We start from the raw sequence: 26,663 nt of genomic DNA, 5'->3' as shown, positions 1-26,663 counted from the left end.
GTGGCAGGCGCCTATAGTCCCAGCTACTTGGGAGGTGAGGCAAGAGAATCACCTAAGCCCAGGAGTTGGAGGTTGCTGTGAGCTGTGACACCACAGCACTCTACCAAGAACGATAAAGTGAAATTCTGTCTCTTAAAAAAAAAAAGCAGAGGGACTTAGCCTACCTTTTATGAAATTTAGAGTGGAAGTGACCCGGGAATAGGCAAGAAAGGCTAATGGGATGAAAGAGGCCTAGAAACAAATCCACAGCTACCAAACTTGATAAAGAGGCAAAAGAGCAGACCATAGAAAAGGATAGACGACCACTCAATAAATGATGCTTGGAAACTGTTTATGCATGCGGAAAAAAGCAAAATTGAGGGGAGGGATTATAAAGTGTCCATAAATACAGCCTGCAGTACCACTAGAACCTCCCCAGAAAAGTCTCACAGGTTTTAATTTTCTAAATATGTTTAAAACGCTATTTTAACTGAGAAAACATATAGCACTTTACTGGAAACATAATCATGTACATGCTTACTAAATTTTAGCTATTATTACATCTGTGCCCTAAAACTCACCTGGATGTGAAGCCTTGCTTCAGCACTTCCTACCTTTGTAGCCCTGGAGAAGTTACTTAAATTTTCTAAGCTTTACTACAATATGTGCTAGTACTAACACTCTACCAAGAATAACTGTATGGTGGGGGTTGTGTTTTGTTTTGTTTTGTATAAAGTCTTTTAGTACCCTATTTAGTATTTAGGATGGCATTAAGTTTGTAGATTAACTTCAAAAACTGACACAATTAAGAACTTCTGTATTTAAATCCAAGAATATAATATGGTTTTTTAATTATTTAAGTCTTCTGTGTGAACACTGGTGGCATTTTTAGGTTCCTAACATACAAGTTATACATTTTTAAAGTTTTAGAAGTACTATCTTTTGTTTGCTGTTCTACAAGGAGTGTCTTCTTCCATTGCATCTTGTGTTTTGGCTTTTAAAAAATCTAATTTTTGCATAAAATACAAATGGTATTTTACATAAAACATTGTCCAATTGTGGAACAAACTGGGAGCTGAGGAGGGAGCAGCAATTGATCCCATTTTGAGGAAGGATGGTATGGATTCTCTCACTAGATTTCATTCAACTATTTCCTCAAATTTGAGACTGTCTAGGAAAATTATGGAAAAGCATTCAACAAAACAATGACATCCAATTTAGAATGCCTTCAAGAAAATCTCACTTGCTTTCCCTACAAATAGCACTAAAAGTGACTTCATTATCTATCCTATAGAACCAAAAATAGTAGCAGGGAAGGCTTTAACAGCATATGTGTACATAAATCTAAAAATGTCAGGGTATGTACCTAATACTGTATGTTTTTCATAAAACCAGAAATGAGGAAAACTTAAGACAACAAGGAACTAAACTGTTACACAGTTTCTAAAATGCTGTTGCTACCTGTGACTTTTAGCATCTTATATATTGAGTTTAGGAAGAATGCCACCATTAGCTATTTTACATGATGCCTAAATTTTATATTAAATAAATGTTATCATACATGTCTGATTAAACTCAACTACATAAATTGTTTTAACAGAACATCTCGAAGAATATATGCGCTTACCAATGTTAATAAAGTTTTGGAAAAGACTCTGCAAATATGCAACACAAAATTATTACCAATTTCCAACAACTCTGAAATTTGTTTAGCAAGTAAAAGAACAATTTAACAACAGTAAAAGAACAATTTTGAGTGGTTAAAGTTCTATACAGTATCTTTATTCCAGCCAACTTGGAAAAAAAACAAGGACAGTTTCCAGTAATAGTAAAATATCTGTGCTCTACTGGGATGCAGTGGGAGAGGAATACAACAAATTATAAAAATTCATGTCATATCTTAAACCATTTATAATAACAAAAAAGAAACACTGCAAATCTATTAAGAATAGATTCTTATTAGATTCTTAATAGCAAATCTATTCTTAATAGATTATAGATTTGCTATTCTGTTCAGCTGTGGAAAACGTATGTAAAAACTCACTTGTGTAAAAATTCAGATGAAGCAGGAATAGTATAAACCAATTAAGCCAAATTAAATCAAAACAGAGTTTCAACATACAATATGCATGCATGAATTTCATTACAGAAGACATTATAGTTACAATATCACTGACTGAACTCACTTCAAGTGGCATATAAAAATAGCTGAAGAATGGGTGGTGAAACCTCAAAACAAGTGCTATAACCACCACCCAAAAATGCAAAATAAAGGAAGTTGTCTTCTTCAGAGTTAAAAATGGGAAAAAAGTCTTACTACTTACTCCATTACACTGGGGGAAGGAGGGATGGAAAGGGGAAAACAATTCCATGTCCTTCCTAAGTGCTCAAAGAACAATTTGTCATTATTGATACTGAAAAAAAAAGCATTGTCATATTAGCTTCAGCAGCATTTTATCAGTACCCACAAAATTGCCTTTTAATTTGCACTAATAAACTAAGTAAACTAAGTCTTCATTGCCTGAGCACAAACATAGCACAAACATCCTCATCACCTAAAAGAGCCCCAGAAGGATAAGGGATTTTACTCCAGGAGAATAACTGGTTACTCTATTAACTCAATTTTATTTAAAAATCAAATTATCAGTAAAACTGCTACTAGCATTGTGACAATAAAAATTCATGCAAACAAAACAAACTAAACTTCCCTCCCAATAACCAGTCTTTCTAACTACTTTAGGGAAAACGAAAAATGCACAGCACATAATTTTAATGGGTTCCAACCAACTCTTCATAGATTAGTATGTATATACTTCTTACCCATAACTTGTTAGAGAAAAAATTTCATGGATGAAAAGGTTTTATTTACTCATTCCCATACAGCAAATAATGAAAATAGACCTTGCCTCTCACAAGTCACTGTAAAATAAAAAACCTAAAACACAAAAAACCTAAAACACAGGTCAGAAATGAAAGTATGAGGGAAAAATTACAAAAAGGTTAAACTTAGATCAAATACAACTGTGATAAAGTTAAACAGCTCCATTGGAAAAAGGAAAGTCTCAACGGGATTTTTTAAAAATAACACTGTGGTGCTTACAAAACACAAAAGGCTAACTAATAATAAAAGGGTGAGAAGTATCAAATTTAGTCAACCCAGGAAAACAAGTACAAAAATATCAATATCAAACATGGTAAAATATATTTGACAAGAGCTATTTTAAGATTTTAAAATGTCGTTACAAAAACAACATTTATTTAGGCAACAAAAAGTACAAGCCAATGCAAAAACTTAGAAATACTAGAAATTAAGAAAAACATACATGGCGTGTAAAGTAGTTTAAAGAATACAAGATATCCACATGTGTACATTATTTTATATCTCAAGGAGGGTCCTCAAATTACATAAATATTATGCCTCCTCAACACTTGGATCTGATGCCTGCACTGAAATGGTAAATACACTTTTCCTGATATCTAAAACTTGCAGGCTTGGTGCAGAGGCTCGTGCCTATAATCCCATCCTAGGAGTTGGAGGTTGCAATAAAGTATGGTCACCTCACTGTACTACAGTTTGGACAACAAAGCAAAACACTGCTTCTTTTTTTTTTTTATGTAATTAATTTAATAAAACTCACAAATTTCTGGCCTCATGGCCAAAAGTAAAACAGAACGGAAAAGCAGAATTCCACAAAGAGTTAAATTTTAAATACCAAATAAAAATTTAAATAAGGAAAAGATGTGTTTTAATTTAGAGAATTTAAAATTAGGCAAAACTAACCCACAGGATTTCAACAAACATCCAAACAACTAACACAGTATGACAGGTGACATGTGAACGTGTTCATCAAAAGGGAAAAACATAGCAATGAAAGATAAGATTTTAGAAAACAATTAAGCCCAAAGGAAAATCGAACAAGATAACTACGGATAAATACAAGGATTTATACATTGGTAGCACTGAAAATTTAAGAGGTAGTTCCTCAGAGTAAGAGTGAAGGGAATATTATTTTTTACTTAAATATTTAAATGACTACCACTGGCGAGAGATAGTTTAATAATCTCAGATTCTCTGGAACAGTAGAAGCGGTACACTAACATATAGTCACACTAAAAACATTTTTTTCATATACAAATATTCGAGGGAAAGAGGCTGTAACAAAAAATAGTTTCAAGCAGAGCTATGTAAAAAATTTGAGATGCTTAATTAAAGTGGTGTTTTTACACCAATTTTTTTTTTTTTTGAGACAGAGTGCCATGGCATCATACCTCACTGTAACCTCACATGCTTGCCTCAGCCTCCCACGTAGCTGGGACTAGAGACGCCCGCCACAAAGCCCAGCTATTTTTTGTTGTAGTTGTCATTGTTATTTAGCAGGTCTGGGCCAGGTTCGAACCCACCAGCCCCAGCGCATGTGGCTGGCACCCTAACCACTGAGCTACAAGTGCTGAGCCTTTACACCAAATTTTTAAAAGAAAAATATAGATTTACACATAAAGCTGACATCTCGAGAGTCTGAAACTAATCAACAGAAGATGACATGCCTAATTAGTAACAAAAGGTGTAATTGGAATTACCTGTGGTAAATTCAGATATTTAAATATAAATTTTTTAAACTCCATTAAACAGTGTAAACAAGAAAATAAATTGAACACTTAAAGAATGTGAAAATGAACATAGTATCCAAGTCATCCTACAAGTCAAATATGATCTTGATCACAAGCTTCTGTATACACAGAAAGTGGAAACACCTAAACAAGTTAATAAAATAAGAAACTTAGGAACGCAAGCAACCCAATTTTTAAACATTATGATGAAGAATATATAAATATTATGATGAAGAACATATAAAAAGAAGCTATACAAATGGCCAAAATACACATAAGATGCTCAGTATCATTAGTCATTAGAGAAAAGCAATTAAAATCACAGTAAGAGGCTGGGCGGCACCAGCCACATAAACCAAGGCTGGCGGGTTCAAACCCAGCCCTGGCCTGCCAAACAACAATGACAACTACAACAACAACAACAACAAAAATAGCCAGGTGTGGCGGGCGCCTGTAGTCCCAGCTATTTGGAAGGCTTAGGCAAGAGAATAGCTTAAGCCCAAGAGTTTGAGGTTGCTATAAGCTGTGACGTCACAGCACTCTACCCAGGGCAATAGCTTGAGACTCTGTCTCAAAAAAAATATAATAAATCACAGTGAGATACTACCACACACACACTACACTGGCTAAAATACTATGTGTTGAATTGTTCCAGAGTAACTGGAATTCCCATACAACGTTGCTGGGAATGTAAAATGGTAAAACTATGTTTTAAATAAGAAACTGCCAGACTCTTTTCTGAAGTTAAGCATACACTTACTAGATGACCCAATAATCCACAAGTTGGTATTTATCCAAGAGAAAAGAAAATATAAGTCCCTAAGATGACTTGTACTTCAATGTTCTGAGCAGCTTTACTCACAGTTCCTAAACACTGTAAATAACCCAAAGTTCCATCAATAATTAATCTTTGGCATATCCATATAATGAAATACTACCAAACAAAAAGAAGGAGCTATAAAAACAAGTAATATTATGGATGAATCTCAAAACCAAGAAAAAACACCCCAGACACCAGAGTATATATTGTATCATTCTATTTTATAACGTCTGAAAACGTCTGAAAACAGGCAACACTAAACCCCGGGGATAAAAGTATAACAATTACTCTTGGAGGTTACTCATTGGGGAGGGAAACAAGGGACCTTCTCAGAGAGACAGAAATGTCCTCTATTTTGCGAGTTAGTGGTGAGGGCTGTATAAAACTCATGTAATAATACACTTAAAATGGGTGTACTTTAATATATGTGCTTATTAATAAAAATAACATAAAAAGTAATAGGAGGTGCTTTTACTTAATGTGCCTTTATATTACTTACATCTTTGCATGAGATGGTAAAATTTTTGAATTTTTAATGACACTTTCACAAATATTTCACTAAGTTTTTTAATCAATTAAAAAAATCACAAAGACATTTTCATTGGTGAAATGTATATACATTTCATATAAAAGATGTCTAAAGGCCGGGCACCGTGGCTCATGCCTATAATCCTAGTACTCTGGGAGGCCGAGGCGGGTGGACTGCTTGAGCTCACATGTTCGAGACCAGCCTGAGCAAAATCAAGACCCCATTTTCTACTAAAAATAGAAAAATAAAAAAAAACAGGCAAGAGAATCACTTTGACCGAGCTGGAGGTTGCTGTGAGCTATGACACCACAGCACTCTACCCAGGGCGACAGCTTGAGACTCTGTCTCAAAAAAAAAAAAAAGTCTGATCAAATCAGATCAGAAAAAAATAAAAGAATCATGTATCAGATCTTTAAAAAAATTATCTTTCTCAAAGCTTTAAAAGACAGAAAAAATATATATTTTTTTAATTTCAGTAAATTTAGGATGTACAGTGTTTTTTATCAATGGAAAAACCATAGAAAGCTGAAGTCAGGGCTTTTCCTTACCTGTCAACCAGAATAGTGTACATTGCACCCAACTGGTAGATTTTTGTCCCTCATCTCCCTCCCTCATTCTTAGTTTTAGTTTTCAGTGTTCATTACATCATTTTGTGATCAAATAAGCCCTTAGGAGAACATATGGTATTTGTTTTTCTATTCCTGAGGTACTTCAAGTTGCTTCAAAAGTCGTTTGTCATTCTTTTTTGAGGCTGAGTAGCATTCCATGGTGTGTACACGTAGGCACACACATACTCACTACGTTTTCTTTATCATCAGTTGATGGGCACTTGCATTGGTTCCCTATCTGTGCTATGAAAAACATTCGGTACAGGTGCTTTTTTTATAAAATGACTTCTTTCTCTTTGGGTAGATACCCAGTAGTATGGTTGCCGGATCAAGTCTACTTTTAACTCTTTAAGGCAGCGGTTCTCACGCTGTGGGTTGCGACCCCTTTGTAACAATGAAAATACATCGCGGCATTAGAAAGTTGAGCACCACTGCTTTAAGGAATCTCCATGCTGGTTCCCATAAAGTCTGTATTAATCTGCATTACCACCAACAGTGTATGTCCATATCCATTGTTTTTTGACTTTTTAATAATTGCCATTCTGACACAGGTAAGGCAGTATCTCACTGTGGTTTTAATTTGCATTTCCCAGATGACTGGTGATGTTGAGCACATTTTCATGTTTGTTAGCAGAAATCTTGATTTGTAGTCTATTCCGTGTTTCACCACAAATAAAGTAACTAACTGAAGTAAATGTAAGTCATCTCAGCAGCTTTTCCAAACAAGAAGTTAACAGATAAATGGGCGAAGACATGAACAAACCACACAAGAAAACATGAAATGGTAAAAATAAGAATTCACATTTCCCAAGTGTAAAGAAGAAAATAACTCAACTTTTGAGTCTTTTTCTGTTTCTGAAAGTACATGTAGTGAGAATAATATGGAGTCACTCAGGCTAGGGCTGAGACGACACAGCTGAGCTGGTCTGGTTGGTTTAGGTCCTACGCAACCCTCCCCTCATATCTCCCATTCTTGCTGTTTTGTAAATTCAGCTTTAACCTAAAAATGTCTGTTTTGAGTAGTTTAGGGCATTTGATTTAGGAGATTAACTTTTGAATTGGAGTGCTGTTTTTGGTCATAAGATGTGGTGATTATTGTTTATTTATGAGTCATGGGTTATGCTGATTATTGTTGTTTAAACTAAAGATTAACATGATTTTTACTTTGAACTTTCATGTATAAAATTATGACTTTAGAAATGGAAGAACAGAACAATCTTGGAGAGGCTACTCTCACTGTTCTCCAGAATCCTGGCTTCTGAAAAATAAAGTTTGGTGGACCCAACCCTGTCTCTACATATTGGCTGACAGTGACAGGTGACCAGACAGTTCTTCCCATTATTTTAAGAATAAAAAAAAAAAAAGACTTATCATCATTTTATATCTTCCTTCACGTAAATAAATCATAGTAGAAGCAACTTGTATGTCATTATACATTCTGTATTTCTAAAATAATTTTTTACAAGCTGTATTGACTTGCTTTACGTACACTAGAGAAATGAAGTATATTTTAACCACTGAACTATTTAGGTAAACTTTAGTATACATCACTATTATAAATCATGTCATCATAAATATCGGTGTATATAGATATTTTGTTACTACCATAAGAAAAATCCCTGGAAGTGAAAGTTAAAGGATAAGGCTAAGTAGGCTACCGGAAATGTGGCTCACACCTATAATCCTAGCATTCTAGGAGGCCGAGGCAGGTGGATTGCTTGACCTCATGGGTTCGAGACCAGCCTGAGCAAAAGCAAGACCACATTTCTACTAAAAGTAGAAAAACTTAGGTAAAAGGATTGGGCCCAAGAGTTTGAAGTTGCTGTGAGCTATGGTGCCATGACACTCTCTACCCAGGGTGATAGCTTGAGACTCTGTCTCAAGAAAAAAAAAGGGCAGGAGGGGAGGCTAGGTAGGTTATTGATAATAGCAACCTGTACTCCAGAAAACTACACAAATTATATTTCCTTAAGAGTAAAAACTGAAGTTTTTTTTTTTTTTTTGTAGAGACAGAGTCTCACTTTATGGCCCTCGGTAGAGTGCCGTGGCCTCACACAGCTCACAGCAATCTCTAACTCCTGGGCTTAAGCGATTCTCTTGCCTCAGCCTCCCGAGTAGCTGGGACTACAGGCGCCCGCCACAAAGGCCGGCTATTTTTTTGTTGCAGTTTGGCCAGGGCCGGGTTTGAACCCGCCACCCTCGGTATATGGGGCCGGCGCCCTACCAACTGAGCCACAGGCGCCGCCCCGAAAAAACTGAAGTTTTTTTTAATTCTCTTTCCTTATTATAGAATATATTGCATGTTCAGTAAAGAAAATCCAGACACACAAAAAAATTAAAGTCAACCATATCGACTTTTCATTTCTCATTTTCCTATGCATATATACAAGGAGTGCCAAAAGAATGTAGACACATTTTAAGAGAAAGCCTATATCAAAATTGTAATACTCAATATATGCCAATAATGCTTCTATTGTATACTGTATCTCTTGTAACTGCGTAAGTCAAATGTGACTTGAGTACTACAATTTTAACACAGTTTTTTTCCATTCCTCAAAATGTGCATACATTTTATTTAACACCCTCTGAATCTGCACTGTATTGAGAATTCGGTTTCATAATCTATGTGCCTCCCTAGTTTGTTTGTTTGTTTAGAGACAGAGTCTCACTTTGTTGCCCTCGGTAGAGTGCTATGGCATCACAGCTCATGATTCTCTTGCCTCAGCCTCCTGAGAAGTTGGGACTACAGGTGCCCGCCACAACACTCGGCTATTTTTTTGTTGCAGTTTGGCCGGGGCCAGGTTTGAATCCGCCACCCTAGGCCGGTGCCCTACTCACTGAGCCACAGGCGCCGCTCCTGGTTTTTGTTTGTTTGTTTGTTTATTTTTGAGACAGTCTCACTCTGGTGCCCTAACTAGAGTGGCCTGGCATTACAGCTCAAGAAACCTCAAGTTCTTGGGCTCAAGTGATCCTCTTGCCTCAGTTTTTCTATTTTTAGTAGAGATGGTGGGGGTGGGAGAGGAGCTTGTCTCGCTGTTGCTCAGGCTGGTCTTGAACTCCTAAGCTCAAGCAATCTGCCCTCCTCAACCTCCCATAGCATTAGGATTACAGGCCTCTGTGCCCCAACATTTTTTTTTTTTTTTTTTTTGAGACAGAGTCTAGCTCTGCTCTGTTGCCACAGAGGGTGCAGAGGCATCATGACAGCTAGCTGCAACCTCAAGAGAGCCTTCTGAGACTCGGCCTCACAACTAGCCAGTCACAGGCTACCAGTCCTGGCTAGTTTGTTTTTGCCGGGGTGGGGAGGATTAGAACACCTGAGCATAAACACTCCTCCTACCTCAGCCTCTAAGAGTGGTAAGATTACAAGTGTGAGCCACCAGCCCCTGCAGCCCCCTTACTTTTAATAGACATTACCTCCTTGCCAAATAGTCTCTTAAAACTAATATAACAGTGATCTGCATCATCACAAAATTTTTAAAAATATAAGTAATTCTGATATAGCTGTAACATAACAGATGGATGTTTTTATCATTAAACTGTTGATTTGGTGTAAACCATTTTTGAAAACATCTTTACCCAAGCACACATGTGGGTGCGCGCACTTGCCCACACACACAGATTATTCTGCCTCCTGTATCAAAGAAAATTAACTAGCTGTAACTCCCATCAAGTTCTTCACTGCTTCTAAAAACTCTCCTGCATCTATAAGCATCCCCGTATGTGGGTTAAAAAAATAAAAATTTAAAAAGTTCACTTACTATTCCTGCCTAGCTTTTATTTTCCAGCTATGCTTTAGAACTATCTGATCTCTTCCAACCTTCTCATAGGACCTTGACATTAGCTGTTCCTTCTCTAGTATCTTTCCTATTGTACTAGCTGTTTTTAACCCACTCAGTTTGTGGCGTACTAGCTGTTTTTCTTCAGCACACAAATAAGACACTTTCTTTTTCCTCAGCATAAAAACAAGACACATACACTACCACTCCCCACCCGTTCTTACCTTCCTTCCCCTCCCATTCAGTGTAGGCAGGCTCCTAGTCCCATTATTCTACTACTCTGACTCTCTGTAACCTTTTCATTACTGAATCCAACCTTAGAATTTTTGCCATCCGATTACTCACCCATCTAAGACATGTGACCCTGATGAGCACTCAAAGCAATTCTAGAAACTGTCTTCTCTTAGTTATTTTTTTCTGTGATACCCAACACAATTTTTGTCTCTAGTTCTCCAGTGGGTTCTCTTCAGTCATCTTCATCCTTTTCTTCTTGCAGCCCCTTTTTCAATGGTAGCCTTCCAGAGTCCTATTTCAGGTCACGTAACCTCAACATGGGTGACCCTCATCTACAAAAACTAGCTTCCACAATCTATTACTTTACATTACATTCTCAAATCTATCTCTCCACCTACATCCCTTGCCTACATTTCTGATTATAAAAAGGGATATGTGCCTTCAGATGGCTTCCCTTAAAACATCTCACACTCAATAGGTTCAGAATTGGACTCATTATAAAAGTAAACTGAATGACATAATGACTTTCAATTTGAATTATGTGGCAGAAAATATTAATTCACTCTTTTACCTAGTAAAGAAGTAAGTATGAAAACAAAACAAAAACTTTGGAGGAAAGCATTAATTACAACATTACTTAATAAACCAAAGAACCTTAAAAGAACTTTTTCTTGGGGGGGGGGGGTGGCAATTGTGACCAGGCAGGTAGGCTGCCTTTTCTCCGCTCAGCTTCCCTGGAAGTCAGACCCTCCGCTGCCTGTCAACCACTCTTAAAAAAAAAAAAATAAGTTTTTCTCCTGAAAACATGGAATACACATACTTTTCCCTATTCTTCCCAGTAAGGAGAACTAAAATTCCTTGACATGATATGTAAACAAACACAAGAAGGCTCTGAAAGCTGGAGAGATATAGCAGACAGGTTGCTGCTTTGGAACCCAAGGAACGGCACTATGGTGAGTTCCCCGGGTTTCCTGTAAAGCCAACTACATGGCAACACCAACAGACACAGACAAAAAAGCTCCAATAAAAGCCTTTTCTCTCTAACCAAAGGACTAGGAATAGAGCAGCCCAGCAAGACAGAAATTTTTCAGAAAATAACTTCTCTACATCAGCCAAATATCAAAGAAAAAAAAAAACTGTAGGCCACCTGCACCCACACCAGGAAAGGCTAGATAGAGTAGGGAGCCTAGAATTTCACAATCAGCACTAAAGAGGCACCCCAACACTCCCCACTACAACCAGAGAAGGCCCAGTAAGGAGCCATATCTTAGTCTTTACCAGCCAGTAACTGGGCCAGTAATGAATCTCCCTCTCCCAGCAACGTCAATGGAGATCGCCCAGGGAACCTGCGCTTCTATCCCCACTGGGCAGTAACAAGGAGTGCCTCCCTCCGGCTTCAATGAAGGAGAAGGAAGGAATCTAGAAACCTATCTTCTCCTCACATTAACAGGATAGCACCTCCCTTTCTCCTGCCAGCTAAAACTATTTGTATAAGGTCTAGAGCCTCAGAACAAAATACGAAAATGTGCAAAGTTCAACAGAAAAATCCAAGAATTTTTCAGATGTCGAACTGAATGACAAAAAGACAATCAACAGATGCCAACATTGAATCGACAAAGACGTCAGGATTATCTGACAAGGATATTAATGCAGTCTTGATAAAAATGATTCAACAACTGCAAGCACACGTGAAACAAATGAAAAAATAGCCTCACCATAAAAAAAAAATCAAAGTCTCATCAAAGAAACAAATGGGAACTTAAAACTGAAAAATACAATAACCAAAAGAAAGGAGCTCAGTGGATGGTTGGAACAACAAAATGGAAAGAATAGAAGAAAAAAATCAACAAACTGGAAGGTCGAACAGACACTACCCTATTTCCCCGAAAATAAGACATCCTCTGAAAATAAGACCTACTTACAGGAAAAATAAGACATCCCCTGAAAATAAGACCTAGCGCATCTTTGGGAGCACACCTTAAAATAAGACACTGTCTTATTTTCGGGGAAACAGGGTACCTAATCTGAAAAACAGAAAGAAAAATAAACTAAAAAAAAAAAAAAATGAACAGAGCCTCTAGAACAGAGGTCCTCAAACTGTGGCCCATGGGCCACATGAGGCGGTGTGACTGTATTTGTTCCCATTTTGTTTTCTTACTTCAAAATAAGATATGTGCAGTGTGCATAGGAATTTGTTCGTAGTTTGTTTTTTTTTTTAAAAAAAAATGGTCTCACCGTCTGAGGGACAGTGAACTGGCCCCTGTTTAAAAAGTCTGAGGATGCCTGCTCTAGAACCTATAGGACTTCTACAAAAGAACTTTCATGTTCTCAGAAGACCTCAAGGAAAGGACAGAGAGAATGGGGCTTAAAAAAGGACATGAAGAAATAAGGCTGAAAATTCCCCAAATTTGACAAGACATAAACCTACATATTCAAGAAGCCAAGCCATAAAAGTGTCTGCACTGTTTTATTTATAAATAAATAAATAAATAAGTGAACCCCAAAGAGGAAAAACCCATCGCAATCCACACAAAGACACATCATAATTAAACTTCTGAAAAATAAAGACAAAAAAATCTTGAAAGCAGCCAGAGAAAAACAACACATTAACTACAGGGGAAAAACAGCAGATTTCACATCAGAAACCATCAGAAGAAGTGACACAATATTTTTCAGGTGCCAATCAAAAACAACTACGATACTCTCCCCCCATCTGTGGTTTCACTTTCCATGATTTGTTACCCTTGGTCAACTGAGGTCCAAAAATATTAAATGGAAAATTTCAGAAATAAATTGAGGCCCGGTGTGGTGGCTCATGCCTATCATCCTAGCACTCTGGGAAGCTAAGGCGTGTAGATTGCCTGAGCTCAGGACTTCAAGACCAGCCTGAGCCAGAGCAAGAACCCATATCTACTAAAAACAGAAATATTAACCAGGCCTCAAAGCAGGCGCCTATAGTCCCAGCAACTCAGGAGGCTCAGGCAAGATAATCACTTGAGCCTACAAGTTTGAGGCTGCCGTGAGATCTGACACCACAGTACTCTACCCAGGGCATCTAACTGAGACTCTGTCTCAAAAAAAAAAAAAAACAAGTTGCAAATTGCACACCATTCTGACGTGATGAAATCTCAAGCCACCCTGCATATCGCTACCCATCCATTAGTCACCATCATCTGTTCCTGACAGCCAACCATCAACATCTTTATAGCTCAAAGATCCAGCCTCATCCAAAGCTGGTGATTCCGATGAGTCAGAAGGTCAATAGTAGCCTAATGCTACATCACAATGCCTATACCTCATTTACCTTACCAACATACCTCATCATTCATTTACTTCACCACAAGGAGATGAATACAGTAAGATATTTTGAGTGAGACTACATTCAGATAACTTGTTATTATATATTGTTATAATTGTTCTACCTTATTATTATTGTTACTCTCTTACTGTACCTAATTTATAAATTAAACTTTACCACAGGTATGTATATATACAAAAAAGCAGTATATATAAGGTTCAGTACTACCCACAGTTTTAGGCATCCACTCGGGACACACCCCTGTGGACAAGGGACTATGACTATATAAACCCTGAATCCTACAGTCAATAAAAAAAATATTATGCTGGGCACAGTGGCTCACGCCTATAATCCTAGTACTCTGGGAGGCCAAGGCAAGTGGACTGCCTGAGCTCAGGACTTCAAGACCAGCCTGAGCCAGAGGGAGACCCCATCTCTAAAAATAACCAGGCATTGTGGTGGGCACCTGTAGTCCCAGCTACTCAGGAGGCCGGGGCAAGAGAATCACTTGAGCCCAAGAGTCTGAGGTTGCTGTGAGCTATGATGTCACAGCACTTCACCAAGGGTGACAAAGTGAGACTCTGTCTCAAAAAAAATAAAAGAAGGAACTTTGAGGCATCAGGTAGAAAAAAAGAAAATGATAACAAAAATAGATAAATACAACCAGCTGTTCTCTTTTTCTTTTTTTTTTTTTTGAGACAGAGTCTCACTTTGTTGCCCTCAGTCTACCCTCCTTGGCCTCCCAGAGTGTTAGGATTACCCACAACAGCACCCTGCCTGGCCCTCAACAGGCCATTCTTCTCTTGAATTTCCTATAGGGTGTTTGAAAGTTCAAGCAAAAACTGTAATATCTGATATGATTCCAAACGTATATAGAAAGAATATTTAAAAGTTATAAATAGGGAAAGGTAAAGGAACATGAAGGAAGGTAAGGCTTCCATACTTCACTCAGACTGGTAAAATAACAGTAGACTGTGATAAACTATACATAATAATATCATACCTACAGTACCTAAAAAAAAAAGGTAAAAACCTACCAGGTAAGTACTATTACATTTCTCTTATACTGATGAGAAAATTAAGGCTCAGAGTTGCCTAAGGATGTAGATACTAGTACGTACAGTTTGAGCATCCTTACTCCAATGCTTGAGACTAGAAGTATTTCAGATTTTTTCAGATTTGGGGATATATTTGCATGTACAAAAATGCAGTATCTTGGGGAAGAGACCCAAGTCTAAACATGAGATTCGTTTATGTTTCATAAATGCATTTGCTGGGTATTCACTAAAAAAAAAAAAAAAAAAGAAAGAAAAAGAAATCACTGACATGAGGCACGTTGACTAATAGGAGAAAGGGGGCACACAAATCTATTTAACATTTATACACAGGAGCCTTCAGAATGAAGACTCTCAATTTGATCCCAGAAGTTCATAAAGAACAGGGTCTTACATTGTGCCCAAATAGGTTTTAGTGGCAAGACAGGTTATGTGAGAAAAAAAGGAAGAAACTTGGCTAACAAAGTGGTCTTGTTATGCAAATTAAACATTACAGGCAGCAGCCCTCAGAGAGAAGAGATAGTAAATATTTCTTTCCAGTCCTTTACAAGTATCAGACTCAGTTAATCTTCTCCAGATGGAAAAAAGACCCGCATTAATGAAGATTCTCTACAGATACAAAGTTCCCCACACAAAAAGCTCCTGCCTTTTATCCCAACACTATTAGGAATTCTTAACACCAGGAACTCAAGACCAGCCAGGGCAACACAGGGAGACCCTCTATAAAAAATTAAAAATAAAAATTAGCTGGACATTAGTGCTCCATGCTTACACTCCTACATACTCGGGAGGCTGAGGTTCAAAGATCCCTTGAGTCCAGGAATTTGAGGTTGCAGTGAGCTATGATGACACCACTGTACTCCAACCTCAGCAACAGAACAAGACCCTGTCTCAAAAACAAAATAAAAAGAATAGCAAAATATTGTGGGTTTATACCATACAAAGAATTAAAATTATGATAAGAACATAAAGTTCAGAAGGAGGAAATGGAAATAAACTGTTGCAGGATTTTATATTATATGGGAAGGAGCTATGTTCACACCAATGCACTCCAGCCAAGACTACAGAGAGACACCCTGTCTCATAAAATAAAATTTACCAGAGGCCACTGGTTTGGACTGAGCTCCTATACTAGGCCAAACAGTCCAAGTTATTCATGTTGAATGATGCTCCCCCTACCAAGCAAAACTAAGTTATTTATTCAACCTAGGAATCAGGAGAATAAAAGATAATAGCCAAATCCCTGAACAGACCAGTTTTTGCTGGCACAATAAGCAAGTCCCCTCTGCTTTAATCTTTCCAAGCAAAAGAAAAAGACAATGTGGGGCGGCGTCTGTGAATCAAAGGAGTAGGGTGCCGGCCCCATATGCCGGAGGTGGTGGGTTCAAACCCAGCCCCGACCAAAAACTGCAAAAAAAAAGAAAAAGTAAAAGACAATATGATTTTTGTTCTGTTTGTACATTCTTCACCCCTTTTCTCCCTTGAAAGCCAATCTTCTCTGCTCAGCTCATCAGAACACTCTATTTTATAAAATGAGGCACTGCTTGATTCTATAATCAAAAATAAAAGCCAATTAGATCTTTAAACTAAATTTGTTGTATATTTGTCTTTTGATACCTCAAACTGAAATTCATCATTTTCTTCAACAAAGCATTTGTGACCATCACTAACTAAAATCAGATATTTTCATGTTATAGTTATAGATAAGTCAGAATAACATTTATACTCAATGAGTTAAAACAGAAGAATTTTGCTTTTAATGTGAACAAAAAGAAAGCAGCCCCCCGCCCCCCCCCCCGTGGCTGACTAGACCTCTTCTTGGAAAGGGGATCTTCTGAAACTGAGCTGCTAGCCATGAGAAAGGAGATCAGACATGCCTCATCATATCCCCCCCCCTCCCTTCCTAGAGATGTCCTTTGTGACTCATTAACAGGCCTAAGGCTATGCAGGACATACCTACAGGTCCTCGATATTCACAACAAACCACATGAATCTGGGCACGTGTCTCATAGTTTGTCTCTGATAATCAAACCCTTATCGCAAGCATTTCTTTTCACTGACTCCTGAAGTATCATTAAAACTCCCTATATAACCAGGCACAAACATCCCTCTTTGAGATGTCCCCTCTTTTCCAGCCAACCCAATGTATGCCTTTCACATATTGCTTTATGCCTTGATCTGTACTTCCTATCTCCCTGAAATGTATAAACTATACAACTATAATCCCACCACAGCAAGACCACTTGCTCAAGGCTTCTTGGGTATGGCTCCAGGTGATGGTCCTCAAATTTGGCTGAGAATAAACCTCTTTAAATTATTTTACAGAGTATAGCTTCTTTTCCATTAATACTAACATTTTGATTTCAATACAGTGGCCTCCTTTATAATTGCACATATTTAACACATTTAGAAACAGTTTTCTGAGAAGTCCACAGGTTTTACCAAACTGCTCAAAGAGTCCTTTGCACAAAAAAGGTTAAGAACCCCTGCATGTAGAACATTTTCCAAATTCTGTCATTACAAAGTCTTAATGGGCCACAGTTTCTACTTGTCACTGGAATGAGAACAGCTCTGCTTGAGAAGACACCAGAGAAAAAACTGCCTATAAAATAAAATCATGCCAGAAGCAAAGTAACTTTTTCAAGTTCTCAAAAATTAGTATCCTAAGAGCCCAGCCCTTAGATCACAGTGAGAATCCACTCACAATCAAAGGACCTCCAATTTGCACCGTGAGTCAATTCCTAAGTAATTCTCAATAAAGGAGATGCCATAATCCAAATCTCCAAACTCAAGAACAGGAGTTATTTATTCTACCTTCTCCAACCTTCACCTCTTATCTACCGATCCACTTAATCTTAAACTTACATTATAATCTTTAAACCTAAATATTCCCTTAAATCGCTTTTTCAAGAATTTATTTTTGGGGGAAATTAGCAATATTTACATGAGTACACTTTTGCATTCTTATGGGAAAAACATAGGACTCCTTTTATCTTTTCCATCTACCATCCAAAAAAACAGAAGTACCCAAATAAAGGCAAACAACCACTAGTAGCATTTTTTTTCTTTCTTTTTTCTTTTTATGGGGATTCATTGAGGATATAAAGAACCAGGTTACAGTGTCACCCACCAGTGACCACCCACCCCGCTCTCTCCTTCCCTCTCTCTGCTCTCCGCTTCCCCCATCAGTACCATTTTTTCTAATCCCAGTATCACCAACATTTGAAAATAAGATTCCTTGTGTTAACAAAACCAAAATGGTGGTAGCACATTTACCAGATAATCCCCTCCCCAGCCCCGTCAAAAAATGTCAACTCCTGGCCCGGTGCAATGGCTGTAATCCCAGCACTTTAGGAGGCCGAGGTGGGTGGTTCACCTGAGGTCATGAGTTCTAAACCAGCCGGAACTAGAGTGAGATCCCATCTCTAAAAATAGCCGGGCATTATGGCCAGCGCTTGTAGTCCCAGCTACTCAGGAGGCTGAGGCAAGAGAATCACTTGAGCCCAAGAGTTAGAGGTTGCTGTGAGCTATGACGCCAGAGCACTCTACTGGGGGCAACAAAGTAAGACTCTGTCTCAAAAAAAAAAAGTCAACTCCTGATGAAAATGTTCTCAGTCCAAAAATAACCAATTTTATAAATAAGTAAATTTCATGAGCAAAAAAAATAGTCAATAGCATATAGTCTAGAGCAAGGGTCTAGTACACAATACTCTAGATTTTTCTTTTAATCTTTACCCACTTCTCCCTTAAACCACATTATAAGAGCATACAAACGGTGCTAAGAATGTGGTGCTGGGAAAAGTTAAAGGCATTATTTCTTCACACAGAAAATTTAAGGCAAAATTAATCATCAGTTCCTGTTACTACCAAGATGAAATCAGATACTGTGCTCTGGAGAAATCTTCAGAAACTATGTACAGTAATTTTAAAAGCAAATCAAAACACACTTATACACACATATTCACATAACAGTTTTACCCAAAAACTCAAACAAGAACTTTTTACTAAGAACTATACTCAAGTTATCTGAGTAGACAAGGACAAAAAATAAATAAATAAATAAAAATAGTTTCTCACCGTGAAGGAAAACCCCTAAAGAACACACTTGTGTCCTGTCTACCAAGTCATAATACCTTTAACACCAAATGAATGGCTGTAAGTTTCCACTTGACTACATATTTAAGTCAATTCAGAGTATATTCTGTTCTTTTTTTTTTTATGAAGTTGAATATTTTATTATTTTGCTGCAAAGCTGTTGCTCACTGTATAAAAATAACACCAGCAAATGTGTATTACAAAATTAAGATAATATCACTGTAAACCAAGAAAAGCTTCTCCACTCCCAGTTAATTCCAATGGAAAGATCATTAAGTATTCCAACTCAAATCCTGGTATGGATGTAAACAAGTTACAATATCATATAAGGCTCAAGATAACAGTGTTATCCTTTCGTCACATAATTTTTATAACTAGTTTTTACCATGGATAATTTCATGAAATATGAATACTAGAGGTTAGTCTAAAAATCATAGGGTATTTTGAAAAAGATGCATATTTTCTTTATCTACAACCATTAAAAAGTTAAGGACTATTTTCTTTCATTAACAGTGTTGAGAGTAGTTGCTATTTTAAGTCACCTACCCACCACTAATTAAAGACAACTATGCTGGATTAAGTTATTTCACACTAGTTTATTTAGGAGTTGCATTTTTCACTCCTCAATAGATTTTATGTATCTCTCATATGCTTCTTCACTCATCAGTTCATCTAGTTCTGAAGGGTCACTCATTGTCATCTTGATCAGCCAATCATCTTCATAACACGATTTGTTGACAAGTCCTGGATTTTCTGGCACAGCTTCATTAATTTCAGTAGCTTCTCCTGATAAGGAGAATACAGTTCACTAGCAGCTTTCACAGTCTCCAAAGCACCAAACTCATCTTGTTTAATTTTGGGTAGACTACAGTAAACAACATCTCCCAAAGCTTCCTGTGCAAAATTGCTGATTCCCACTGTTCCAACACCGTTTTCTGCGGTCACCCACTCCTGTTTCGCCGTGAATTTACACACTGCAGAGCAGAGCGGTCCCGTGCGCAGCGTCCAGATGGCGCCTGCTCCCAGCGGCCAGGCCCAGGGCGGCCGGGGTGGGCAGGGCACAGAGGCCAAGTGCAGGTTGCAGGCCACAGCCCGCAGGGTGCGCGCCACTCACAGCGCCATGTTCGCAGGGCTATATTCTCTGTTCTTAATTAACTATAAAATGTATCAGATGTTATAAAGAAAAAAACAAAGAATATGCATACTCACCACCCAAACCTAGTAAATAAAACATTACTAATACGACTGAAGACTCTTGTATAGCCCTCCATAATCATATTCTCTTCTCTCCTCTCCCAAACCCAAAACATAACCAATATGCTGACTTTAGTGTTTGTTACTGTTAAGCATGTATGTAACTCTGATGTTTGCAGAATGAATAACTCAGTCTTTCTAAGCTACATTTTAGAGAGAGGATACCACTGCAAATCTTTGGTCCCTTAGTAGCTTTTATCAGTAGCCATCATTAGTTTTTTGTTCCTATCCAGAGACAGCAGGGAGTTTATTTCTACATAGTACTAAGCAAGGAGACAGGAAAGAGTTCTTAAATCCACCTCCCAGAGAAGTGGAGGAACAGGGTTTGTTTTTTGTTTTGTTTTTTTTTCAGACAGAGTCTCCTGGTCGCCCTCAGTAGAGTGCTGTAGCATCTTAGCTCAAAACAACCTCAAATTTTTATGCTCAAACGACTCTCTTGCCTCAGCCTCCAAAGTAGCTGGGACTACAGATGCCGCCATAATGCCCAGCTATTTTTAGAGATGAAATCTAGCTCTGGTTCAGGCTGGTTTTGAACCTGTGAGCTCTGGCAATACCCCCATCAGCCTACCAGAGTGCTAGTATTACAGGCATCAGCCACTGCGCCCAGCCTGGGGTGGAGAGGGGGTTAGGCAATCTGAGTCTGCTAAAGGGCCGGCTTGGGGGCGAAATCAGCAGTCCACTGGAATGCAGTTCCTTGGGGGAGGGGGGGTGGAGTCCAAGACCAGTTAAGTCAGTTCCTTAACTGTGTGGGGTCACTCAATCCACTGGAATTCAGGACCTGGAAGATATCTCAAAAACTATCCCTAGGTAGTTTTTTCCCCCCACTTCTTTGCTTCTCTATAATTGCTACTCTAGAGGGCACAGATGATAGTTGTTAAGGATTCTTGGCTTGGTGCCCATGCTCGGTGGTTTGGGTACCCACCACATACACTGGGGCCAGTGAGTTCAAACCTGGCCCAAGCCTGCTAAACAACAATGACAACTACAACAGCACCAACAAAAATAGCCTGGCGCTGGGGCAGGCGCTTGTAGTCACAGCTACTTGGGAGGCTGAGGCAAGAGAATCGCTTAAGCCCCAGAGTTTGAGGTTGCTATGAGCTATGACGCCACAACACTCTACTGAGGGTGACACAGTGAGACTGTCTCAAAAAAAAAAAAAAAAAATTATCACTGTTTTTAGCTCCTCTCTAGTTAAGTGTTGGCATGTTTGTTCAAATTTAACATTAATAAATTAGGGAAAATAGGTTAAATCCCAGCTTCACTGTTAACGTGCTATAGGACTCTGGGCAAATCCCTTCTCCTAAGCCTTCATTTCTCTTCATCTGGAACACTTATCATTGTATTACAATGGCCTACAGCTGTGATCCCCAACCACTAGGCCTCAGACCAGCACCAGTCAGTGGCCTGTTAGGAATCGGTCCACACTTCATCATGGCCTGAGCTCCACCAACTAACTGTCTTAACCACCGACCCCAACCTGGAAAAAACCATCTTCTGTGAAACTCACTACATAGCAGGAGGCAAGAATTTTCATCTGTATTTATAGCTGCTCTGATCCCTGGAATCACTGCCTGAGCTTCACCTCCTGTCCCATCTGCCCTCCCACCCATACCAGTCCCTGGTGCCAAAAAGGTTGGGGACCCTGACCCATGGTATTCAGCATAGTAACACACTGTACAGGTTTGTAACCTAAGAGCACTGGGCTATATCACACAGCCTGGGTGTTTAGTAGGCAATACCATCTGGTTTTGTTTAAGTATACTCTACAATGTTTGCAGTGATGAAATTGCCTAACAACACATTTCGCAGAATGAGATCTCCATCATTAAACAAAACATGACTATAACTAACATATACAACTAAATAATTTGTTCTAAATTCCACAATGAATCTCACTTCCTTAAAAATTACAATATAATCAGAAATTCTGTAAAACCCGCCAAAGGAAATTATATATAAATCATGATTATAAAGTTAATTAAACACTATTAGACTAAATTTTTCCTTCTCTTCTTTGTTTTAAGCATGTTAGAAAGTTAAAAGCAATGATGGGACTTATTTCTTAAAAATGAGTCCCCCACCCTAATCTCCATCCCACTATAAGAGATCAATAGCACTTTATCTTCCAGCATGGGAAAACGCATGATCTACACGTGAAGAACTACCCCAAAGAAAGCAAGGGCAGTTCTACCATACACCTAAGCAATGAGACATGTACATATCTTAAAGAAAGAGCAATGAAGATAGGTGTTTTTGTTAATCTTAAAGGGGAAAAAAAAGGACAAACTAAATAAAACAATTTAACTTTTTAAAACGCATAAACTCATTTGCCATAGGACTTCAGAACCTGAAAAGTCTTTAGATATACTCTATTTTAGCCTCTTCATTTTTAAGATGAAGAAACCAAGAAAATACAGGTCCTTTTAATAAATAAAGAAAATGTAATAACTGGAGATTTTTCCTTCTAAAGAAGAGTATATAGAGAAAAAAGATATAAAGAAGAAAGAGTATATAATACAAGTTTTCTTAAAGGTTACAGAAAAAATATTTAAGAGGTATAAAAAAACTCATGTCCCCAAATGCAAACTGAAGGTAACAAGTGTAATAAAGAAGGAGGAAAAAGAGGATGGGTGGGAGGGAGCAAAATGAGCAAAGAGAAAGCGACAACACAAACCACAAAATATAACTAGTTATTAACCTACTCTCCAAAGGCTAAAAAAATAAGTTAATGACCTAGTCTCAATATCTCTAACCCACAAAATATTCAGTGATTAGAAGGGGAACAACAGTAACTTTCAGTGGTTAACTAAATGATCAGATTTCATATCAGTGGTAATGGGACAAAGAGACAAGTACTTCTTTATTATGATGTACTGGATGACACAACATCCCTTCTGTTGTATTTGTGAGAAAAATACATAATTTGATTCTAATCACAAGAAAACATCAGCCAAACCCAAATTGTGGGTTATTATACAAATAATCTAAAAAGACATGACAAATAAATGCAACATGCAATCTTGGATTGAATCCTGGGCCAGAATTTTTTTTTCCTTTGCTATAGAGAAGAACATCAGTGGAACAATTAGTAAAACCTAAGTGATGTCAGATAATATTTTAATTTCCTGATTTTAATAACTATATTAAGGTTATATGAAAGACTCTTCTTTAGAAAATAAACACTGACAGAATTTCTGCAACTTATTTTCAGAGGGTTCAAGAAAAAAATGCATAGGACACAAAGGAGGGGCACGAATCTGGATGGTCCCTCAGAAAAGGCTTCATGGGTATGAAACCAGAGCCAGAAAGATAACTAAGGATTAACCAGATAAAAGACCATCCTTGGATCCTATAAATATGTTGATTATTATATGTCAATTAAAAATAAAATAAATTTTTTAAAGGCATACTTGGTAAAGGACATAGCTTCAGAAGAATGATAGATGGATGGTTCACAAGGTTCTAAGTTTGATCAGATTGGGTTTCTGCAAACGTAAGAGCTTAAACAGACTTACATAAGAGTGAATTACAAACAGATACAGGGCAGCTGAGGCAACAGAATTCTGGAGATGGGAGCCAGTCTGGGGTCTGCCCCATGGGGGAAAGGAAGTAGCCAGAGCAGCTTTTATAGACGTGATAGGAAATGGATCACAGGAGGGCAGGAGGAGGGTGCAGAAACTGAGGCCAAGGAATGTTCTTAACAAAATTTCACTTCCTGTTCAATCTCAGCTCTCCTAATTTCAACTAAAAGGGAATGTTTCATGAACCTAATCACCTACTAAAACGAAAGAAAACTTACATAATGATTTGATTAGTAAGGTAACTTGTTAAATAAAAAGTGATTTGGGCAGCGCCCATAGCTCAGTGGGTAGGGCGCCAGCCACATACACCCAAGCTGGTGGGTTCAAACCCAGCCCAAGCCAGGTGAACATCAATGACAATTTCAACAAAAAAATAGCTGGGCAGTGTGGCGGGTGCCTGCAGTCCTAGCTAGTAGGGAGGCTGAGGCAAGAGGATCGCTTGGGCCCAGGAGTTTGAGGTTGCTGTGAGCTGTGATGCCACAGCACTCTACTGCGGGTGACACAGTGAGACTCTGTCTCCAAAAAAAAAGTGATTTGGGCAAGGCAGTATAGACAAGTCCCTGGGAGCTTCTTAATTAGAAAATCTGAATTCAAGTCAAATCTCCATCATTATTATGGCTCTTTACTAACTTATTTAAACTTTGTACCTCATTTTCCATATCTACAAAATAGAATAAAGTAATTGCACAGATTAAATAAGGCAATGCTGGAAAAGTTTTTAGCACAGTGCATAGAAAATGCTCAATATGTATTCATCATCATTAATTCAAAATATCCTAATGAGTACTGACTCCTAATTTAAAAACCAAACTTGACGGGTGTGGTAGCTCCGGGATGCCAAGGCAGCAGTATCCCTTGAGCTCGGGAGTTGCAGACCAACCTGAGCAAGAGTGACCTCTCTCTACTAAAAACAGAAAAATTAGCTGGACTTTGTGGCAGGCACTGGTAGTCCTAGGTACCAGAGAGGCTGAGGCAGGAGGATCGCTTGAACCCAGGAGTTCGAAGTTACTGTAAGCTAGGCTGATGCCATGGCACTCTAGCCTGGGCCACAGAGAGAGAGAGAGGCTCAGTCACCCCCCCAAAAAAACCTTGAAACCCTTAGTATTGTAATTCAGTTACTGTATAGGATGGGAAAACAAACTGAAGTCCAATGAACAAATCCCCTTATCAAAAATACAGACCAACGTCATACAGATTCTATGCAAACTATATAAACACAATATTATGGCTTTCTATTTTATAATCTTATTGAAACTCATTAATACAACCTCAAGGTTAAAATTAAGAAATCAGAAGATGCCAGTTTCATTATCCAGTTACAATCTACTTGTTTGAAGGACAGCATTAATGTTTAGTACCCTTTTCCACGTTATGATAAATATTTCACAATTATAATTTTAACTCTCAAAAAAAAGTATACATATAACAAGGCTTAAATTTATTAAACATTCATTTGGGTGTCTTACTAAGTAAATAGCTATTGATAGGTATAAGAATGAAGTCGTTAATTACTAGGGTTAAATAATGAAGTACAGAATATTACAAGCAGTTCTGTTTAAAAAAAAAAAAAGGAATGTGGGGTATTTTATGACAGGCCAGTAGGACAGCTGGAACAAAGCTGTTAGAACAACAGCTGTGCACCATGTACTGTTCCTCTAAAACCACAAACTAAAGTAACCCAGGTCAGACAACTTCATTCAACTCATCAGCTCAGCCAATGCCTTCTTCCTACAACTCTCTGCTACAAAGAAATATACACCAAATCCATAGTTTGGCAATGATTTGAGAAAAAGAGAAAAAATATAAACACAATAGTCTGTGTCCTTAAATAAAAAATTGAAAGCTGAAAATTATAATCTGATAGTTTAACAGAAGTCAAGGTATCCCACATTATTTTCACAGCCATTAAAATTTTGATCATAGAACTTCTTAGGCCTCCTAATGGTAAGGAAATAACCCCACGACCTAAACTTAAATGAAGTAAGAATTACAAATTGCACTAAGAAAATACCAGGAAGGCTATGTTAACCAGCGCATAGTACCCCATGATTGCATTAAGGTACACAGCTATGATTTAATAAAAAAAAAAGTAAACTAAGTCATATCCAAAAAGAAAGAATTACAAATTGCAACTTTACTATTTCTACTTATTCTTAACCTTCAACTGAATGAAAAGAGCTTTATCATAAAACACCATGGATGTTTTATGATACAAAAATTGGGTAAGTCACTTGATAATTAAAGTAGTTCACTTAAACCAAGTTTTAAAAACTAGTTCACTTAAACCAAGTTGTTGAATGAAAATTCCATGCTAATATCTGAATATAATTCATGTAGTCTGTAAGCATCATTAAATTATCACGGACTTACACCAATGTCTCACATTTTATTCCCATTTTTCCAACCAAAAATCCACAAACCCCTCTAACCTTAAATTCACTCCTTCCTCAGTTTCAGTAAGATCCATGCCTATGTGTGCCTGTGCAAAAGCATATCACACGCATAAGGCAAATTTCTCTACCTTATTTAGTTGACACACTTTAATCTTAGAGGCAAAAAGGACAAAATCATAAATTTAATAGTCATACCCTTTCACATAATTTCAGAAACTTAAATGTTTTTTCCTTTTTGTTTTTTTTTTGAGACAGAGTCTCATTATGCTGCCCCGAGTGCTGTGGTGTCACAGCTCACAGCAACCTCAAACTCTTGAGCTTAAGCAATTCTCTTTCCTCAGCCTCCCAAGTACGTGGGACTCAGGTGCCTGCTACAACTCTTCAGCTATTTTTTTGTTGCAGTTGTCATTACTGTTTAGCTAGCCCAGGCCGG

The 26,663-nt window shown here is 37.8% G+C and overlaps 1 protein-coding gene and 1 pseudogene across 1 annotated transcript in view; both read right to left on the bottom strand.

Annotated features, from left to right (window-relative positions):
* Positions 1 to 26,663, bottom strand: part of RRAS2 (RAS related 2) — an 82,297-nt gene that overhangs the window by 39,764 nt on the left and 15,870 nt on the right. The gene's annotated exons all lie outside the window — the stretch shown is intronic.
* Positions 19,604 to 20,124, bottom strand: LOC128565955 (glycine cleavage system H protein, mitochondrial-like; annotated as a pseudogene).

This window comes from Nycticebus coucang, chromosome 14 (assembly GCF_027406575.1).
Source record: "Nycticebus coucang isolate mNycCou1 chromosome 14, mNycCou1.pri, whole genome shotgun sequence".
Classification (NCBI taxonomy): domain Eukaryota; kingdom Metazoa; phylum Chordata; class Mammalia; order Primates; family Lorisidae; genus Nycticebus; species Nycticebus coucang.
The sequence above is the reverse complement of the archived record's forward strand: the minus strand, read 5'-3'. Positions and strand labels throughout refer to the sequence as shown.